Source organism: Nilaparvata lugens, chromosome 4 (genome assembly GCF_014356525.2).
Source record: "Nilaparvata lugens isolate BPH chromosome 4, ASM1435652v1, whole genome shotgun sequence".
Taxonomy (NCBI): Eukaryota; Metazoa; Arthropoda; class Insecta; order Hemiptera; family Delphacidae; genus Nilaparvata; species Nilaparvata lugens.
Window position 1 is genome coordinate 36,089,666 of NC_052507.1, and position 22,008 is coordinate 36,111,673.

Below are 22,008 nucleotides of genomic sequence, written 5' to 3' on the forward strand. Positions count from 1 at the left end.
GCGCAAAACGTTCTTTTTCACCCTTAAAACTACAACACGCTGATGACGACAAAGAGTGCTTTCGCTTTTGTTTCCCCCCGACACCCGAAAGCAGCCTCCCACCAATCTAAACACCCCCAACCATAACCGATTTCTAATCTCTGTGAACGGTGGACCGGAGCCTGCCTCCATTCCCCCTTGCCGTAACGCTCAAAGCGATAGAGAAGAAACATTGATGGGGCATGAGGGAGCAGGGTCAATTTGACTCCCCCTCCTCCACCACTACGAGTCTGTGGTGGACAGCACTAATATTGGAAATTAACAAGATCACCATCAGCAGTCACCATCAAATGATGCGACACTCACCGCGATAAACGAATCGATAGCTGACCCAACGACCCAAGGCTGGTGGTCATTTTGGCGATTATCTTCGTTGCAGCCTTTGCCCTCTTTTGTGAGGTCATTGGTTTTGGAAAAATAAATTCCAAACATAATAACAAGAAAAACAAAATAGACTGTTCAGGAAATTCATGAGTATTTTACTAAGAATGTATTCGACTTGTAAGCTTTACTGTTGACATTTTTATGTTTCAAATTTCAAGTCGATTTTTGTTAACTCAAGCCGATTACTGTCGATTATTAATGAAGGCAATGTCGACCAGCTTCAGTGTGTGGATGGGTGTTTGCCAGCGCAGGCCTTTATTGGCCTTCGTAAGGGATTGTACCTTTACCAGGTTGGGTCAGCGTACTGGGCCAACAAGTGGGCCACTTGATCTGTTCCATTCAATTGTTTATCGAATAAACTCATATTCTATTTGTATAAAATCTATTATATGGAATTTATTCCATAAATTCTATTTTGCCAAATTATTCATGGATTGTTATGATAGACATACAACTATTTCGATTATATCTTTGAAAACTGTATGATTCCACCACTGCTGAAAATGAACGGAAATCTAGCCGTGCTCCCTAGTTATGATAATAACAGTGTACCTATTGTCAGAGGGGGCTTAAATAATTCAAAGTTGTGCAAGGTCCGCCGATTGAATCAGATCAACTTAAATGATCCTAAACTCAGAGGTTTCAGAATTTTTGAAATAATAATATAGTTTACAGTTGTGTTGTGAGTGATTTGTGGTATTAACTTGAATGATCCTAAACTCAGAGTTTCGAGAATTTTTGAAATAATAATATAGTTTACAGTTGTGTTGTGAGTGATTTGTGGTTTTTTCATAATGAAAAACAGAAATATCTATTCTAAACCACTCTCTGTTACTTACTTACCTACTCCTCAGCTATAAAGGTCTTTTCAACCCTTGGCCTCCCACACATAGCCTCTCGATCTTCGGTCTGCCTCCTCCAGTTACGAACTCCAAGCATCCTCTGATTGCGTTCCCCATCATCTGTCCACCTATTTCTCGGTCGACCTTTCTCCTGTTGTATATCCTCTCCATCCATATACATTTCATTAATCATCCATCTCCCATTCTCAAAATACATGTCCCATCCATTCCATTTTGTCTGCTTTAAACCGCACAATGTCTTCATTGTTCAAGAACTGCTATATTTCAAATTTTCTTTCTTCCTTTCCAGAGACCATTCTCAAAAATAGGGCCCACAATAGTATATTTTTTCAATTTGGAACTTTTTATCCAATCCAGATAAACTTGGTTTCTTGATAGATTAATTTATTGGAATTATTGGACATCAATTAATTATCAGTAAACAGGCAGTATCAAATCGAGAAATTGACGGATGATAACAATTTTCATCGGATAATTATCAACCTATTCATACCTATGGTAAATTGCAGCAATCAACCGCTCTTCCACATCAAACTGAAATTCATTAAAAAATGAAGGGAATTCAGTGGGGATAATTTATCCTTAAAATAGCCCCAAAATAACGCATTATCCTAGTGAGAATAATAGGGTAAGCGCTATGAGTAGATAATTCATGAATGCGAGTACTAGAATGCATTTGCAACATTGGTAGAAAGGAAGCGAATCTAATCCAATAATCTCTTCTTCTCTATACTTATAAAGGGCTAAGCCCCTAAGACAGACTGAACTCACACCACAGCCCAAACTACTGAGCCTAAAAACTTGAAATTTTGCACTATCATTTATGGTAGCCTAAAAACATCCACTAAGAAAGGATTTTCAGAAATTTGCCCCCCTGAGGGAGCTGGGGCCCCCCAAAAATTTTGTACTTTCAAACCGCTCATTGCACAGCAAAGTCATGAGAAACTTTTTTGTTCAGCTACGAAAAAAAACTATATCTATGCAGAAAAATTTCGATCAGGAGCACAGGGGGGTCCAGGAGAGGGCATTTTTCGAAAATTTTGATGTAAAATCACACTACAGCTCAAACTAAAATTGTACTACAGACTTGAAACTCTGCACAAATATTTTTCAAACATGCTAGACGCGCACTAAGAACGGATTTTGAGATATTTTGCCTCTAAGGGTTTCAAAGGATGAAAAAGGATCCTATTAAGTAAGGTTATGAACATGGTAAGGTGAGTGCCATATGGAAATAAGATAATTCATTGATTGACATTGTGATATTCTAACATATGTTGTAATCATTGGAAATAACAAAATAATATGATAGAAATTCAAAAAAGAACATCTGTCCTATTATTGCTTTCTACCTGATTCCACTCAACCTCAATAATATTGTTCTGATAATTGATAAATTATGTTTAATAATATTATTATTATTGATGTAATAAAAGGATTGTTTTAATAATTAATTATTATCATTAATATAATAATAGTATTGTTTTGGTAATCAATAAATATTTTTATATTCACAAACTCTATATAATTTATAATGGTGAATGTGAAACAGCTGCATCAAAGAAATTATCTCAAAAACCTATGTTTAGGAAAACCATAGTTTTGAACTTCGTTTTCCTGATGCAATGTATAAGCCTACACGTGGCATGTATGATTAATTTTTTAGCTATAGTCAGGTCCACGTTATAATGGCAGTGAAGAAAGATAGGAGAAAAACGTTGCCAATTCTCTCCATTTTGCCACTGACTGTACACAGCTGTTACTCAATTCATCCCATTAAATTTAATCCAATAATATTTATCATTTTCTTGGTAAAAATATCAATTTAATTTCAAATTAATCAAGAAAATATATTTTTTCATAATTTGATGCAAAAATTTGCTTCCATAACTGAGATCAGATTTTTATTTTAAAACAAACCTGAAATGGCGGCTAATTTAAAAAGCTGTGATACACCGATCTGAATTTCAAAACAACAGAAATCCTTTTTAAAAATAAGTAATTTCAATGAATTAATTAATTTTGAAATAACTTTTCAATGCTATTCATACCGGTACGAGTAGGTCTAACCTATACGGGTAGGCTAACTGATGCATGGATGAAGTCTAGGATGGTTGGTTATCAACTTTTAAAATTTCATTTCAGGTATTTTTATTTGTGTTTCTCATACGGTAATGTTTAAAAATTATTTCATCGTTTCAAAAATACATTTTAAATCAATAATACGACTTGTGTACTCAAGTATTTTGATAGAATGAAGAAAAAAATGGCGGCTGAGAATTTTTTGTTCAGTTTTGTACAGTCACTGTCAAAAGTAAATATAGAATATTCTGACAAATAGACAACATTGCAAAGCGAGAGAGAGATAGTGCTATCTGTTTTGTTGTATGATAGAAAAGGACAGCAACAGTATTGGCAATCGTACACTGCCATTATAATGTGTACCTCACTATAGAACAGTTTTTTGAGACTGCTAAATAAACGTCCACAGTTTTATCAATGCTGTATCGGCAATATGAAAACGCATGCAGTTAATATGTCTTTAAATAAAGGTGTTGATATCTACATGATAATTATTCTCTACCATTTTTATTTAATTAAAATTTCAAATTTATTCAAGCCTTGATAAAATGATTGACTCACTGTACAGTCAGTCGAAAATTTCAATATTGAAATGAGGGGTATTTTGGCAAGGTGAACAAAAAAGTAAGGTCCTATGCACCTTTTTGATATTATTTCTTCAGATGAAAAATGAGTTTTGTGGGTTGTCAAAACTCCCCCTGAAAGAGAACTATTCATTTTATCCTATCTTTTGGTAAAATAACAATTATTTCTGCATTGAATAACATTCTATCTTGCCAACAAGAATCGAACTCTTTGTTAATTTAGATATGACCTAGATTTATATAATTCTATTAATAAATTCACGGAAATTGAAGTACTATTTTCAGTTAGTTGATGAAATTGATTATCAATAGAGAAAATGATTATAATTTTATCAATACAGAATTAGTTGAATGAATTGTCGATGTACTGAGTTCTTGGTCAACAATAATTCAATATTGGTATTTATCCAATCATTATTTTTTTCAGAAGTTATTTCATTTGAATTAGAAAATATTTATGAGCTGCTATCAATTTATCATTCGTAACAATGAATTCTTCAAAACATGAATTTAATCAAATATAAAATTGCCCATACTTCTGTATCCATGTTCGCATGTTTTCCACTTGTGATGGATAGCCAAAATATCACTTTTCAACCGTTCATTGCACAGCAAAGTCATGAGGAACTTTCTCGTTCAGGTACGAAAAAGATCTATGCAGAAAAATTCCAATCAGAAGCGCAGGGGGGTTCAGGAGAGGGCACTTTTCGAAAATTTTGATGTAAAATCACACTACAGCTCAAACTAATTGGCCTACAGACTTAAAACTTTGCACAAATATTCTTCAAACATGCTGGATGCGCAGTAAGAACGAATTTTGAGATATTTTGCCTCTAAGTATTTCAAAGGATGAAAAAGGATCTCATTAAGTAAGCTTATGGTAAGGTGAACTCCATATGGAACTGAGATAATTGACACATGATATTCTAACATATGTTGTAATCATTGGAAAGCTTGAAACAATTTCATCAATTAGCTGATCGAATTGATTTTGCGTTGATTGAGAGCGCGAGCTTAGCACGTGTTTGTTCCATCGTTGTATGCTTGGCCAGTTCGGTTTGCGCCTTCTATCAGCTGTATATGGAGTCTCATACACTCCGATTAGAACAGAGCACAAAGGTTTTCTTTGGTTAGGAGTTTGTTGATAATTCTTTTTTCAAATTCAAATTTTGTTGCCATCAAAAATCACATTGAAGACTTTCTCAATAGACAACAAGATTACAGAAACAAAATGTCAAACATATACCTACATTTATTTGTAGCACGGCCAGAAAAAGACAAACTTGAGTATTTTTCGTTAATATCTTGTGAATAAAATTTACGAGTTGATGAGAGATGCGTGTAATTCCTTATATTTGATCCGAATGGTTATTCATAATACAGTAGTCGTGGTCACTGCAATCAAAAATTTTTTATTTTGTACAGTAGCTAATAAATTTCATACGTATTGATTGTCCATAATGTATCCAGTGTCCATAATGGAAGTAATTGAACTACTTAAAATAATTGGCTTACTGGTCCCTCATAGATTTATAGTATTCCTGGTGATTGAGCCTGTCTTTTTCCAGTGTTGACTATTAATAATAAAGCTTAATTTACAATTAACTTACCCAGCGAACTTCGTACCGCCAATGTATCTCATGTTACACTTGACTTTATTTAGTTAATCATGAAATTTATCTGACAATCAACATGTTCATTTACATCTCAATACGGACTTCCTATGTGCTTAGTCATGCAGCATTCATTATTCCGAAAACATCTAATTCTGCTCAATCAATTGGTAGTAATATCTATCAGTAAAGTTTTCAATTAGAAAAAGGTTATATCAGTGTTTCAAAGAAAAATATCCAATGTTTTTATAGCTGTAGATTTTCGATATATGGTCCAGCAAATATGCGATGTACGATGAATCACACAGAATTCCATATTCTTTCCATTTTGGAACTTTTTATCCAATCCAGATAAACTTGGTTTCTTGATAGATTAATCTATTGGAATTATTGGACATCAATTAATTATCAGTAAACAGGCAGTATCAAATCGAGAAATTGACGGAAGATAACAATTTTCATCGGATAATTATCAACCTATTCATACCTATGGGAAATTGCAGCAATCAACCGCCCTTCCACATCAAACTGAAATACATTAAAAAATGAAGGGAATTCAGTGGGGATAATTTATCCTAAAAATAGCCCCAAAATAACTCATTATCCGGAGAGCAATCGATTCTCAATAATCTCAGAAACTGAGATATATTGTAATCGAGAACGATAATATCGAATTCAAAACCTGAGAAAATGAACATGAAATTACCCATATTATTTCATAATATTACCATGATATAATTTTAACAAAACGAATTGAATTGAACCTCAATAATAATTATTATGAAATTCCATGAGAACTACCACGTTTATATCTGAACTCTGATCTTTATTTTTTTTAACTATTTTCAATAAGATGACACTGATGATAGAACACTGGTAGATAAAATAAATAATAGGGTAGTCCTTGTGCTATTTTCCTTCCAAATTTAGATGGTGACACAGTCCAAGATAAGGTTAGTCTTACATGTGTACAATTTCTATGCAATTCTAGTCCAAAAGAGAAGGAAACTATAGAGTTAGATATCTTAGATATCTGATTCTTAATATTTTCAACAACTATGAAATACTATATAGTCTACAAAGATTACATAGAATTAGTTATTTCTATCTAGAGCTTTCCCAAGTCTCATCAGTGCGCCCTAATTCAGCCAGACATAAATGCAGGTTCCAAGTCAGCTTTTGCTGCAATCTGAAACAAGATTATCAAAGAACGAGATTTTATTCTTGACTTTCCAAGCACGAGTCTTTTCCGCCTCAAGAACAATCCAACTGATACGTCAAATAATAGAAGCTGTACCACTATTTTCCACATTTTCAAGCTTTTCCTTTATGTTCTGTAAGGCAATGCCAGATCATTCCTCACATAAATACTTCCCATTCATAGCATTCTTTCCAATTCGTGTTCTCATTGTTAGCTGTACAAAAGCTCAAACAGTCTTATCCAGGCCTGTATTCACAGTTGCTTGATTGAAATTCACTTTCAGTATTGTCATGAGCGGAGCTTTGCGTCTTTTTTATATTCATAAGAGCGTACATTGAGATTACTATGCATTTGGATGCTCAAAATTTTATAACCGAAATAATATTCCCATTCCCATTATCTTAGTTAATTTTTTGAAATTGGATAATCCAATGTGAAGTTTTGTTCCTCTCTTTTCTGATAGGTGGAGGAATATTTATTGATTGGCTATCATAGATAGAATGGAATGACAAACAAAACTTAGAAGATAATTGCGTATTATAGAATATTTCATAAAATCAGCTCCAGTCAATTGATTTGTTCCTGACAGACTGCCAAAGAATCAATAATCAACTTTATTTGATAAATTTGTAACCACTAACTGGAAATTGCTTGAATTAAGAATGTTAAATTTAACGCATTGAAATATGAAGCTATATTTGAACTGAATGGAATATGAAATTGAATTTTCATTAACTTATTTACGTTCATCTTCTAGTTACATGATTCAATGATCACTTGAAATTTCAATTTCAACTATTTTCAATAATGAGTTATTTGATTTTTTTTCTCTCCTCTCTTGAATTCAAAAACAACCACGAATTCATAAAAAAGACTCAAACTCTGATCTATTGTGTTCTAGAAGTAATCGAGTCATGAGTCATTGTTGTGTACTTCGTAAGTTACAATACATTCTGGTTTATACACGAATCTACAATAAATTACAGTACAACAGCTAATTATGCAACAAATTTCACATATTATGAGAACTTATTAATTACAATGAAGATTGAATGCAACATTAGAATATTGATAATATAGTATTGTAATGTAACTACATAAATCAGCGGTGTTTCAACAATGAATAAATGATAATTTCAATGAATAAATATACACCCCACTATAAATTATATGTGTTGGGGTATAAGTAATTAGTTGCTTATTGCGTGTTATAATTACTATTTACAAACTTCATTCACTGATATGGGATTAAAGTTTTTTATAATAAAATAAGTGAAAATTTATAATACAAACAAAATTATGAAATTAGTAGATAAATATTAATGTTCTATCAAGTATAATAATAAGAGAGGTTATTTTTAGAAAAATGGAAAACAGTAAAGAGAAGAATGAAGAATAAATAGTTCCAATATTTACAGTCTAACTAAATTTTCACAATTTCCCACTCCAATATCAACCAACCAGGAAAATAAACTTTCTTGAACCTGTGTCTATTGAATTCTTCCCTAATGTAACTTGGTATTGTATTGTAAATGTTTAGTCCCAAATATATGTAGTTTCTTTGCCCAAATGTAGTGTTCATCCTTGGTACTATTGAATGCGTGCTTCTCTGCCTTGTTTGATGGTTATGATCTGCCAGTCTTGTGTTCGTTGTTTCTCCTCATTCGCGTGATGATAGCCTGGATGTAGAGTTGTCTTACACTCAGTACTTTACTGTCCTTGAAAAGAATGTTCGTGGGGAATTGATTCTCTTTGAAGCCTATTATCTTTAGTATTCGTTTATGAAGTTTATAGAGAGGTTCAACATGTATAAAATTCGTAGCTCCCCAGATAATTATGACGTATCTTAAAATTGATTGCACTAAAGAAAAATATTTTTTTCTAACAGTTTTTAATGTCTCATAGTTGAGGATTTTACGGAGTTGATAGAATTTGTAGAGAAACTTCCTGATCCGATTAATGATAGTAATTGATAGATTAATGTGCTTGTCCCATTTGAATTTGTTGTCCACTATTGTTCCTAAATATTTTATTTCATTGACTTGTTGAATTGGAGGGCAATCACACGGGTTGTTGGTGCTTCCACAGTGATGCAGGATTATTGAAGAATCCGGTGGTCTCGTCCGTTCTGTCTGTTCATACTCAGTTTTCCAACTTCGAATTTGAATATCAAACTATTCATCAGTTCCTAAGTGTTCAGGGCCCGGAAATTCCGGATGAGAAGTTGGCCAACAGACTCTAGCTAAAACCTACCTAATGTGTATGAAGTCGATGTTTATCACAAAATATAATCATAATCCTGTCAAACTTATCGAATCACTATTTAGCCTGGAAAAGTGGAAGTTAATATTATTGAAATTCTAAGTATTCAATAATCAGGAATCTCTTGTGTCCGACAAAAATTTCCAAAACTACAGGAAAAGTTTTAAAATCATTGTATCCATGATGACAAGTTTCAAAGAAAAGTACTTCAGTTGAGTGTTTATCCAGTGATAGGAGTGACAGAGTTCTTTGTTGAAGGAACAAGACATCGGGAATTCAGACAAAGATGAAAAGATATGTTGTGGAAGTACTAAACTAACTGTAAGCTAGTTATAAGGGAGAACAATTCCCCTGGGCTATATGAGTCGGAGAGCAAGATAGATATAAGACTGTGAATAAAAAGAGGAAGAAGGAGGAGACGAAGAGGATGAAGTAGAAAAAACACCAAAGAAGCCTGAGACAGAGAAAACTAACTAGGCTCCACCTTTCACTGTGAGAGCACCTATAAAAAATTCATTCATAGAGACAGAAGAAGTATAACTCCTTCAAACACAAGATAAATTGGCATTTGTCGTAGGTTGTTTCATATTGTGCAACAAAGTCATACAGAATTTCTGAGTGGAGTTGAAGCTAGCAGTAGTGCATATGGCTCATTTCCCCAGGCGTTTGGCTCCTCACTTACATCCCTCACTCTCTCTCACACACACTCACTCTCTCTCTCTCTCAATTACATGGAGTACAGTAGTTGGGTTATGTTCTTCTGCCAGCCTTCTTGTAGATTGCATCGGATTGATGCCCGAGATGTACTTTGTAGTCTGGAACGTTCTGTTCTATTGGACTCCATTGAATGATAGAAAATATGAGAAGCTATAACGAGAGCTTTAACGGAAGTTATAGATAGAATAACTTTAATTTTGGAAAAAATATTATTATACAGAGCGAACTCACCTCTCCAAAAGGAGATTGTACATCATTCGCACATTGTATTGATTATGATTGGAGTGGATTATAATTTGTATTCTCACATTAGAATAGATATTTTGATGAAATATGATTTTATTATTCCTAAATATAGGAAGAGAAAATTATTATGATAATGATGTTCTATAGATATAATAACCATTCAATAATATTGAAACATGAATTGGATGTTCAACTGGTGCTGGCAATAGAGTTATAAGAGTACTGAGCGCCTAGCTACTAAGGTACTTTAGCTACTCCAACCTCATGGGAAAAGCTTTTATCTGAAGATTTTCTAGATTTATTCTCTTGTGGTGAGAAATCACACAATTCAATCACACTTACTCGGATTTCCTTTTGTATTTCTGTATGTATGTATGTATGTATGTATGTATGTAACGCATTCACGGCCAAACGCGATGATAGCATTCTATAATATTTGGCAGGAATATTCCTTTTCTAACCGCGCGTCGACGTATACACAAGGTTTTTTGAAATTTTGCATTTTTAGGATGATTTTTGAAAGGAAAAGGAATTGCCTCCATACTCCAATATCATTATTATTATCATCTACCCTGAAGACAGGATTAATCTGACTATAGAATTATTCATAATCAATCAGCTGATAAGTGGATTATTCATTGCATGCATTACACAGATGTGTGGAGAAGCCGGAGAACCTGTGACACCAAATTAATACTTTTGGATGAGAAAACTGCGTGAGGTCTACTGTTCAAAGAACTTCTAGTAAATCATTTTGAATTGGATTAGCAACCCCTTTGTTCCACAATACCAGACGGATCCAAATACACCAAATTCCCGAAATCAAGCATAGTCTACACAGTGGAGCTGAGCCTGCTACTGAAATGGGCAAGAAATAACAGTTTCCTGTGGATAAAGCGATAAACAACGGCAACGGTGAGCAAACTATCGCGCATCGGCTGTTGGGCTCATCTCACAGGCCAGCAATACAGGATCTAGCGTAATGTGTAATAGAGGGAAATGGCAAGCGATAGTCCAATGGTAATATAACGGCCCACTAGGCCATAAAGTCGGCTTCAAGCTATGATAGATGGGGTGGGGGTGATCCCAAAGACACATGGTTCGGCCATGAACAGCTGAGCCCTGCGCGGCTAAGAAGTTGAACACACTTTGCTTCCAGGCGAGTCGTTTCCCCCGGTTTTGGTGGGGGGGGCTCCAAACCCACCCTGAATCTGTTTGCTTATCGCCTTCCGATCTCTGTCAGGGCTTGATCCTCTTTACAGACCTGCTGCTATTCGCTTTCAATCTTCTGATCACGGCTACACTGTGCAACTACAGATTGATGGCAGGCATTGATTCCTCCTCCTGCTCCTCCACCACCTCACAGTATTTCGGCAAAGTTTGTTGGACTCGTGTGTATCCGAGTCGTGGGCGCTTTATTCAAAGGGGAGTTGTTATCTCTACTGATATGTGAACTTTCTACTTGGAGTATCAGTGATGGATGGGATAAGTGTGTTTTGATGTGGACTGGTGTGATACAGAAAGAAGTGGATTATGAGGGTAGTTGGGTGACTGGAAATAGAAATGTCAGGGAATGGGTTGCATAAAAGAATATATATCATGAAGGGGGTGTAATTGATATATTCTAGAACATACATACTGTGCTCTAATTCTGATTCAGTTGTGAAAACATTAGAAATTTATAGTGGGAATATATGAAAATGAGTAAAGGTTGAGCGATAATAATCGTCACGCTCTGATGTAGTTGGAAAAAATTCAGAAATTGAAGGTGATAATATGGGAAAATGAAGAGAGTTAAGTGATAATAATCGTAAAATTGATGAGATGTATGATGATTATGACAGCTCAAATTGTACGAAGGTTATCTGCTGTATTTTTCCTCAAACATTGGAAGTTGTAACAATATTTATTGTTACAATTGTGAGTGATGAGAATTATGCCAATCAGCCTGAAAAGTTAGCCTGTTATGAAAATGGATCCTGCTGTTTTGCTCTTCTGTGTTGTGTTGTGTTGACTCTGTAAGTGTGTGCGTAGAAGTTGTAGTACTAAGAAAAACAACAGTTTTCCTGGAGCATCAGCTTAGTTCATGACCTCTGCTTTTCTGCGTTGTGTAGTGTCGACTCTGTAAGTGTGTATGTAGAAGTTATGATACTAAGAAAATCCACGATTTTCTTGGAGTATCAGTCGAGTTCAGGACCTTATAAGGTAAGGAATTTATAGCTGTCAAGAGAAAATAGCTGTCACTTGGTGGGAGAATGTATCTTAAATTGTAGTTGTAACGTTCCTTTCTATTGGTGGAAATTTTTCTAGAAAATAGTAACTCCCAATCACAGTTAACGTTTGTTAGGGTTATCCAGTATGGACGATCACACAGCTCCTAGACCAGGCAAGCGTACCGAAGTGCATTCATTCAGCGTCTGGTAACAGAACTGAAGATGTAGTCTCTAGACTTTGCTTGAACTAATGTAGTGATTTGGTATTTATTATGGCCGGCTTTAGTATTCCCTTTTATTGGCTCTGCAACCTTCTGTTGTAGTAGCAATGTTTAGTTCGCTTGCGTTTTAGAAGTTTTTTTAAAAGTGAAGAAGAGAGAGAGTATCAAAAATTGTCACCTCACAATGGAGATTTTTCTCCTATAACCGCTACTAAAGGCACGTCATAGTTTATAATATAATTAAGGAAATGATTATCGATGAAAGCTTCCATCAGAGTGTTAAATTTGTTGTGATAGATACATTTGAGTGTAATATGTAGAAATGTAGAGTACCTATTAGAAGAAATTGAAATTTTTGATTTTAAATTATTTTTGAAGAGGAAGCTATTAACCTAAATTTCAATTACTGTTGTTTAAATCCAAATTGACTGATGTTTATAGTATATTATTATGAGTTTCATCAGTATTTTGTGTTCTAGATTTCATTTGTTTGTTGATTCTAATGAAAAGCTTTCTTAATTCTCAAGGAAACACCTATCATGTAATTCATTTTTTTTAAATTACACTATATATGTAATTAATGTAAGAGAACTAACTGAACAAACTACAATACTCGAAAGACCTTATTATGAAGTAATTCAATCAACTTATGGAATACTAGGTACTCATCTCTTTGTGTATAGGGCATGACCCTGACTACAAATAAATCAAGATATAAAAGTAATGGCTATTTGTATTTTAAAGTATTTTTTGTATTTGAGCTTCATATAGGAAGCACCTTAATAATGTTGTTCCTAAATTGATGCAGACATCTTAAATCGTCATTTTGTTGAAGTAGGTAAAACTTTCGCTGAAAAGCTGATAAGTAATAATCCCAATGCATCTGATGGTAATCTGTTCATGAACTCTTCTGTAAATGGTCATGGCTCCTTTTTCCTATCACCCACAAACGAAAGTGAAATATCAGCTATTATTAACTCTCTCAACAATAAATCTGCTCCGGGAATTGACAAAATAAGCAATAGAACATTGAAAATTATACTTCCACACATTGTTAAACCATTAACAGTAATAATAAACCGTTGTTTTTTAGAAGGGCACTTCCCTGTTAGTTTAAAGTTAGCGAATATTATACCGCTTCATAAGATGGGGGATCCTAAGGACCCAACCAATTACCACCCAATCAGCCTGTTAAGTGGTTTCTCAAAAATAATGGAAAAAGTAATCAAGTCTAGATTAATTGGTTACTTAGTCAAACACGAGGTCATTCATAAACAGCAGTATGGCTTTCAGACTAACAAAAATACAATTGATTCTATAACTCTCTTAACTCAAACAATTGCCAATAACTTCACTAATAATAAGAAAACAATAGCCATTTTCCTGGATTTAGCTAAGGCCTTTGACACCATTCCTCATTCAAAATTACTGAACAAGATGGAGAAATTAGGAATTCGTGGTGTACCCCTTAGATTATTCACCAGTTACCTGAGTGATAGACATCAAAAGCTTACCTTAGAAAATAAAACTAGTTCTAGACTTTTGAGTGATTTTGGTCTCCCACAGGGCACGGTGCTATCTCCTATCCTTTTTCTCATTTACATTAATGATTTAATCAAACTTGATATTGAGAACTGTGTGACACTTGCTTTTGCAGATGACACCGCCTTAATATTTACTGGTAATTCATGGGAAGAGGTTAAAAATAGGGCTGAATCTGGATTAAGAACTGTTAAAGCCTGGTTAGATGAGCATATTCTTACCCTCAACGCAAAGAAAAGTGTATTTTTAGCCTTTTCACCGTATGTTGTTGGTTTGCCGCTTGATCTCACTCATATTCATATTCATAGTCCTGATTGTAACCTTTCAGATTCATCAGATTGTAGTTGTCCAAAATTAGGTAGAGAAAAATTCTTCAAGTATCTGGGTGTCACTGTTGATCAACATCTTCGGTGGGATGTCCACATCAATGTCACTTGTAATAAGCTTAAACACTGGATCAACAAATTCTACACTATCAGTAAATTGAGTAACATAGCCGTTTCTAGATTGGTTTATTGTGCTTACATCCAGTCTTTTCTTCAATATGGGATTATCGTTTGGGGCGCTGCCTACATGAATCACTTGAATAAGATAATTGTTATTCAGAAGACCTTATTGAATGCAATTCTTGGAAAGCCCAGACGTTTCCCTAGTGACAATCTTTTCAGGGAACTGAATGTGCTGACTGTCAGGCAGCTTCACACGAAAAACTTGATAATCTACATGAATAAGCATAGTAATCTTTTCAATCTCCGTTTATCACCGTACAATCTCCGTCCCTCATCCATCACTTTCGAATCTCATCATACAGTTTCATCCATTTGTAGAAGGCAGTTCAATTACATTGTCCATAAACTTGTTAACGTAATACCTGATCATTTTATCTCTAACAATTTGACCAGAAATCTTTCCAACGAAATAAGTCAATGGATCACATCGCATAACTCCACTGATTTGTTCGATTTCTTGTAACTTTTCACCTTTCAACTCTTTTTTTCTCTTAAATAAGTTCATTATTCCTTGTTGATTGTCTGTATTCTCGAGATTTTCTATTATACAAATTTCATACTTATAATATTTTTGTTTTATGCTTTCTATTTGGTTCTGTAGTTTTTGTTAGGCTTTGCCTTTGCAGGGACCTTTCGTGTTTTTGTTAACCTGCTATTTTAAGTTATTTTGTTTTAGTTTTAAGTTATTTATTTCATAACTACTTTGTACAATAACTATGTTGTAAAAGGATAAATAAATTGAATTGAAAAAAAAATTGTGAGTGATGAGAATTATGCAAATTAGCCTGAAAAGTTAGCCTGTTATGAAAATGGATTCTGCTGTTTTGCTTTTCTGCGTTGTGTTGTGTTGACTCTGTAAGTGTGTGCGTAGAAGTTGTAGTACTAAGAAAAACAACAGTTTTCCTGGAGCATCAGCTTAGTTCATGACCTCTGCTTTTCTGCGTTGTGTAGTGTCGACTCTGTAAGTGTGTATGTAGAAGTTATGATACTAAGAAAATCCACGATTTTCTTGGAGTATCAGTCGAGTTCAGGACCTTATAAGGTAAGGAATTTATAGCTGTCAAGAGAAAATAGCTGTCACTTGGTGGGAGAATGTATCTTAAATTGTAGTTGTAACGTTTCTTTCTATTGGTGGAAATTTTTCTAGAAAATAGTAACTCCCAATCACAGTTAACGTTGGTTAGGTCTATCTAGTATGGACGATCACACAGCTCCTAGACCAGGCAAGCGTACCGAAGTGCATTCATTCAGCGTCTGTCCATTGCTGCTAACAGAACTGAAGATGTAGTCTCTAGACTTTGCTTGAACTTATGTAGTGACTTGGTATTTATTATGGCCGGCTTTAGTATTTCCTTTTATTGGCTCTGCAACCTTCTGTTGTAGTAGCAATGTTTAGTTCGCTTGCGTTTTAGAAGTTTTTTTAAAAGTGAAGAAGAGAGAGAGTATCAAAAATTGTCACCTCACACTGGAGATTTTTCTCCTATAACCGCTACTAAAGGTACGTCATAGTTTATAATATAATTAAGGAAATGATTATCGATAAAAGCTTCCATCAGAGTGTTAAATTTGTTGTGATAGATACATTTGAGTGTAATATGTAGAAATGTAGAGTACCTATTAGAAGAAATTGAAATTTTTGATTTTAAATTATTTTTGAAGAGGAAGCTATTAACCTAAATTTCAATTACTGTTGTTTAAATCAAAATTGACTGATGTTTATAGTATATTATTATGAGTTTCATCAGTATTTTGTGTTCTAGATTTCATTTGTTTGTTGATTCTAATGAAAAGCTTTCTTGATTCTCAAGGAAACACCTATCATGTAATTCATTTTTTTTAAATTACACTATATATGTAATTAATGTAAGAGAACTAACTGAACAAACTACAATACTCGAAAGACCTTATTATGAAGTAATTCAATCAACTTATGGAATACTAGGTACTCATCTCTTTGTGTATAGGGCATGACCCTGACTACAAATAAATCAAGATATAAAAGTAATGGCTATTTGTATTTTAAAGTATTTTTTGTATTTGAGCTTCATATAGGAAGCAACTTAATAATGTTGATTTTTTTATATAACTGAAGTTAAGTTAATTTGTATTATCCTAGTTTATTTTTTTATTCTAACAGCGGTCAAAGTATGGGATCAACGTACAAGTCCATCAATTTACGGGTTCATGAACGTGTGTCTCTAAGCAGCTGAGACGCCTCTGAATCGATGGCAGTCCTAGAAGCTTGGGGTATGCTGTCTCCTGTCCATCTGGACGTGTAGAGCTCGATCACCGAGCCTAAATTCAAATTGAAGAAACAGCTTTGAGGTAACAACTTTTTTCCAAATTAAATGAACGTCCCAGGAACTCCGGATGTGACAGAATGGGTTTTAGTAATTATAGACTTTCAAAAAGGGAGGGGTGTAAAACGTGCGGAATTAGATTTTTTGTTAAATCGTAATTTTGAGATATTATTGGGGATGGATAGTTTACAAATTTTATTAATTTGGTTTGAGTAATAGATTTTCGGTTGTATCTTTACATTGAAATGTGAGGCCGAATTTTCTGTGTAAGGATCCAGCTGGGAATTTCAGTTTTCTTTAATTTATATTTGATAATCTACTAAACAACTAAAAGTTGAATTAGTATATGAAATGTTTAAAGGTCCCTTATTGATAAATTTATATTTTAAAATAATTTTGGTCTTAAGTTTGTAAAGGATCGAATAGAAGTTTCAAGGACCCTAGCTTTTCTAAATTTGTTTTGATAACACATATTTTTGAATAGTGTTCCTATATATAAAATTCCGTGATGTGATACTTGGGAAATATTTTTCTTTGCAGCTTTCATGATGTAAAGATACAGAATAGTTATTATTGGGCATTATTAATATTTGATAATGTTTTGATAGTGTTTTGAAAGTTTCCAAGTGTGTTCCAAAACGTTCTAAGAATTTTATGTTGATATTTCTTTTAAAAGATGTATTGATATTTATGATTAACTTCTGAGAAATATCTATGATATATTCCAATTCTTCTTTCTGAAATTAGAGTCCTCAAAGCTTCTCATGATTCAATCTAAAACGTTTTCAATGTAGAGCAGACAGAGTAGGATACTATCGAATTAGCTATATTGGAGATAACTTTCAAAATTTAGTAATTTTATTTTTCGGTTTTCATGATGTAGCTTCATTTTGTTTTATTAATTGTTGAATTCAACTATAAGAGGTGACAATATAGTTGATATCTTCTCTCTATTTCGTTGTCTCTTGTCATTTCTGGATTCCCGTTCTCTAGCACTAGGTATGTTTATCAAGAATCCCTTTTATTAAGTTATATTGTGTGTGCTTCTAAATTCTAAATTCCAAATTAAATTTCTAAATTCATAGCACGGCACAAAGTGATTATCCGCAGATAGAAATTATATTGTTCTTGTTGTTCGTTCTTGAACATAAATTGATATATTTTGACTTCCCCGCAACGCATGGGAAATGATGAAATCAGACAAAATGAGAAGCCTAAAATAATAAGAATAAAATAATTGAATGGAATACAATTTGTTGGGTATACTAAGATATGAAGGCCTGTTGGTCCTTCTCTGATCATGTATTTGATTTGTGTATTATAAAATGTGAGTAAATTAATTCAATGAAACGATTTTATTTATCATATGAATTGAGAAGTTGACAAAGAATCATCTTCTAGCATTCATCTTCTATTTCGTATCTATGTATTGCAAGGGACCATGTTCGGAATACAAAGGAGAATGAAGCAAGGCCAGAATAATGGAGAAACAAAAAGTTATTTCAGCTGAAAAAGACAATTCCAGCAATGCTAATCACCCGTTGAACAAACGACATATTCAAAAATACACAATGACTTTCAAATGACGTTTTTCATCAAAAGACTTGTACTTATAAAGCCATCCTGTTACGTCAGACCAGCCGCTGAAACCATGTAGACAGCAAATCGGATTAGAATTCGCCACGTTTTGTCGAATAAATTAAGACATTTTTCGAGCCAACTGCTAAGGGAGCGACTGCTTTTGCATTGTGGTGGACGCCTACAATTTCAATCCCTAAAGAAAGGAGGAATTCTTCTCCTCCTCAAAACTGGTGCCTGTTCCCTGAAAATGCAGACTCATTGAAGCTTAGCAAAGGGACGAACGCCCTTCCCTACTTCACTGCCGGTCCCTTTCACTAATGCATGCATTTTTTATTATTTTCTTCAGGCGCTGCGGACCATCCCTGTTTTGAAAATGAACTCAAAAACAATGGTTTCTAATCAGACCCTGAGGCTATCCATTACAAAACCGGCAACAATATCCGGAGAAAGACATTGAAAGACGATTATCATTCCAGTTTCCCCTACTTTGGTTTAGGAATCAATGTTTTCAATTCGGAGATCATAATAATTATTCAATGATTTCTTTTAGAATAATTATTTTTCCCACTTATCATTGTAGATGGTGAGATTGTATCCGTTTTATATACTGTAATTGATAAGCCGAAGTGTTTCTCAAGATTTTTTATAGAATTTAGTTTGTTACTCATTTAGCTCTTCATCATCATCATGATAATAATGATAATTGACATCGATCTTTGGAATGACATGAATTATTCCCGGTTTGTAATTCAGACAAGAAGGGCTGGTACCATAATTTTATACCTGAACTCCAGTTCTACCACATAGAGTTACAATATTCTTAACATATCCAAACATATCATAGAATTCTACCATACTAACCAATTAGATCATACTATCATAATTTATTCCAAAATATATCAGTATTATGTCATAATTATACTCACAAGTCTGAGACACAAATCCAGACTCATAGGAAAAATAATTCTCACGGAATAAGCTTCCCATGGTTGAATGATTACTTATCGACTAGTATAGTCACAGTACAAAATTCATTCATTCATTAGTTTGGTTCCTCGAGATGATAATCAACAACAAATATCTGTAAATCTATAATTATAAAATTCTTATCTCACTGACTCACTGACTCACTGATCACGATTTCTGGAAAACTAATGGACGGATTGCAACAAAACTTAGAATATAGCTTCCTTATAAGTCCTAGGTGCTCACTGAGAAATCTTTTGGCGATATTTCGACTCTAAGGGTGGTTTTTAAGGGTTTAAAGTTCATCTTTTAGCATGTATATTCTTCTTATTTCAATCTCTTATATTATAATTGAAATGTCCATACCATTATGTTAATATAGAACTACAATCAAGAGAGAGTACCTCTTCGAAACAGTTGTTAACTGGTAACGAAATTAATAACTTTGTCAGGTTGGCATTAAGTTGAGTTAACTTTGTCAGGTTGGCACCAAGTTGAAGATTAAAATGCATTTATCGCGGAACAATTGATTGGGCACTGCCACTTCAATCAGAGCTATTCCTGAGAATATTATATTATTATTTATTTTCCAATCATTTGATAATGGCATTATTTATAGCCGAAACATGTCGTGTTGAATGATTTTAAAAAAGGTAATCAGATTTATAAATACTAGAATATTTATATAAGAATAAATATTTTTATTTCTATTCCTGGGAGTATAGATAATTTCTATTTTTCATAAAACAAACTTTTCTATCTGGGAGTTCTATCAATTGATCATATTCTATCAGGACTAATTTTGTTTGTATATCTGACAGATCGCGTGAACAGCTTAAACAATTTCGAAGAAACTTTAATTATTCAGTGTGATGAATGGAGGGTATTTTTTAAACTTCAGAAGTGTCCGTTGTGGAATCTGTGTGCAAAGAATGAGGAAATTCGGCCAGAATTTAACTTGGCGAAAGAAAGGGATTATTTATTAAAACGGCTAAATAACTGTTGTTGCTTTTCCTAATGTAAAAGTATCTTCCATAGAAGTAAGGCGCTTTTCCCATGAATCAATTATTCCCAAACATTAGTTGTGTTACCAAAGAAAATAGAAGGTAGCTTTCGATAAAAATATTGGAGAATATGCATAACAGTTCGTTGATATTCACTTGAAACTGTCAGTATACCTCATTAATAGCATCAATGCTCCCCATTCAAATAATGCTGACACATTGATGTGAATCTTACAATAATTTGTTTACATTAGACCAGATGGAGATAAGATGATAGCTACTGTTTTGATTTCAAAATTATGATTGCCATTTTTGCTTTTTATGCCAGCTTTTATTAGTTCGATTTCAATTATGTTTGACATTTTCGCTTTTAATACCCGTTGTTATTATTATGTGAAATAAGCCACTACCTCCGTAAACTGTTTACGGAGGTAGTGAATAAGCTCTCATTAAATGAAATCATAATCATTGAAGTCAATTATACTAAGCGAACAATTTCTGTTTAAATATGTATGTCTGACGGATCTCGAAAACGCCTCTAACACTTTTTTATTCAATCAAGAGATATAGAGTACGTTTGCGATGAAAAAATATTTTGGAACAGGTCTCAACTCTGGGAAAAATCACTGAAGCTCTTTCAGAATGGATTATCGGTCCCTCAAGTAGCAGCTGATCAAAAAAAGTTTCCATACTCTGTTGAAAACGTGGGAAAAAAGTGTGAGCAAGTGTAAAAGATTATAATAGCTGTAGTTGAGTTACCAAAATTAGCGATCTTATTTTAAAACATTGCAGTATTCATGGAAGATCTGGAAGAATAGGTACAGAAAGTGACCGGATGATAGCAAAATAAATTTAAAATAGATCTCTCCAAACATATGGTAGTTGAATTTTATGTTCATTGTGAGGTAATAGAAATGCGACAAATTTCTTCAGCTTCTGTTGTATTGGATCCTCTGTTGATCTATGTTTCTACGCAGCCATGGCCTTGAGAGAGAGCCAGTTGTCCTGTCTGTTGATTCCTAATCCGGACTAAATACCTTGAGAGCCAATCAAAGAAGCCTTCTATTGAAAAAACCCCTGCTCTGATTAGTTCTCATGGAATTAAATCATGATTGAAATTGAACAGGCTTTTGAGCTACTGGACCTGATATATTCATGTTTCAAAATCAGCTAAAAACTATATCGAAAAAAACATACAATTCCCTCAGCTGGTCCTACTTCCTTTCATCCTATACTAATAAACGAGCTATTTCTGTTTATATATTTAGATGTTCAGATGTTTGGATGTTTAGATGTTTATATGTTTGTATTTCACCGGATCTCAAAAACGGCTCTAACGATTCTCACGAAATTAAGAGCATAGAAGGTTTATATTATAAAAATTCGATTGACTTAGGTCTCATCCCTGGGAAAACTCGTTGAAGGACATTGAAAGGATAATTATTATTCATCCTTGGAAAAACAGCTGATATAATCATTTCGTCGTCTGTTGATGATGGAACTGAGTGAGCGAGTCCATGTGTGTGGGACTGTGTCAAAATGATGACTGTTGAACTTTTGTACTTTAATCATTCAACCAGGTACTTAGTGCCGGTTGCAAAAAAGCCAGATTATTTTCAATCCTAATAAATTCTAGTAGATCCATCTTTTTGAAATGGTATTCTCTGATTTGGTTCACGTG

The 22,008-nt window shown here is 33.8% G+C and overlaps 2 protein-coding genes across 4 annotated transcripts in view; one reads left to right on the forward strand and one right to left on the reverse strand.

The window, feature by feature from the left end:
- LOC111049599 (nucleolysin TIAR) overlaps positions 1–22,008 on the forward strand; it is a 675,963-nt gene that overhangs the window by 22,582 nt on the left and 631,373 nt on the right. The gene's annotated exons all lie outside the window — the stretch shown is intronic.
- LOC120351157 overlaps positions 1–22,008 on the reverse strand; it is a 120,343-nt gene that overhangs the window by 17,950 nt on the left and 80,385 nt on the right. The window contains exon 1 of one of the 2 annotated variants that reach the window (XM_039427396.1): positions 1,267–1,382. The exons of the other annotated variant lie outside the window; for it this stretch is intronic. The gene's annotated coding sequence lies outside the window, so the exon portion shown is untranslated. Of the gene's footprint in view, positions 1–1,266; positions 1,383–22,008 lie in introns of those variants that run through there. 2 annotated transcript variants of the gene reach the window in all.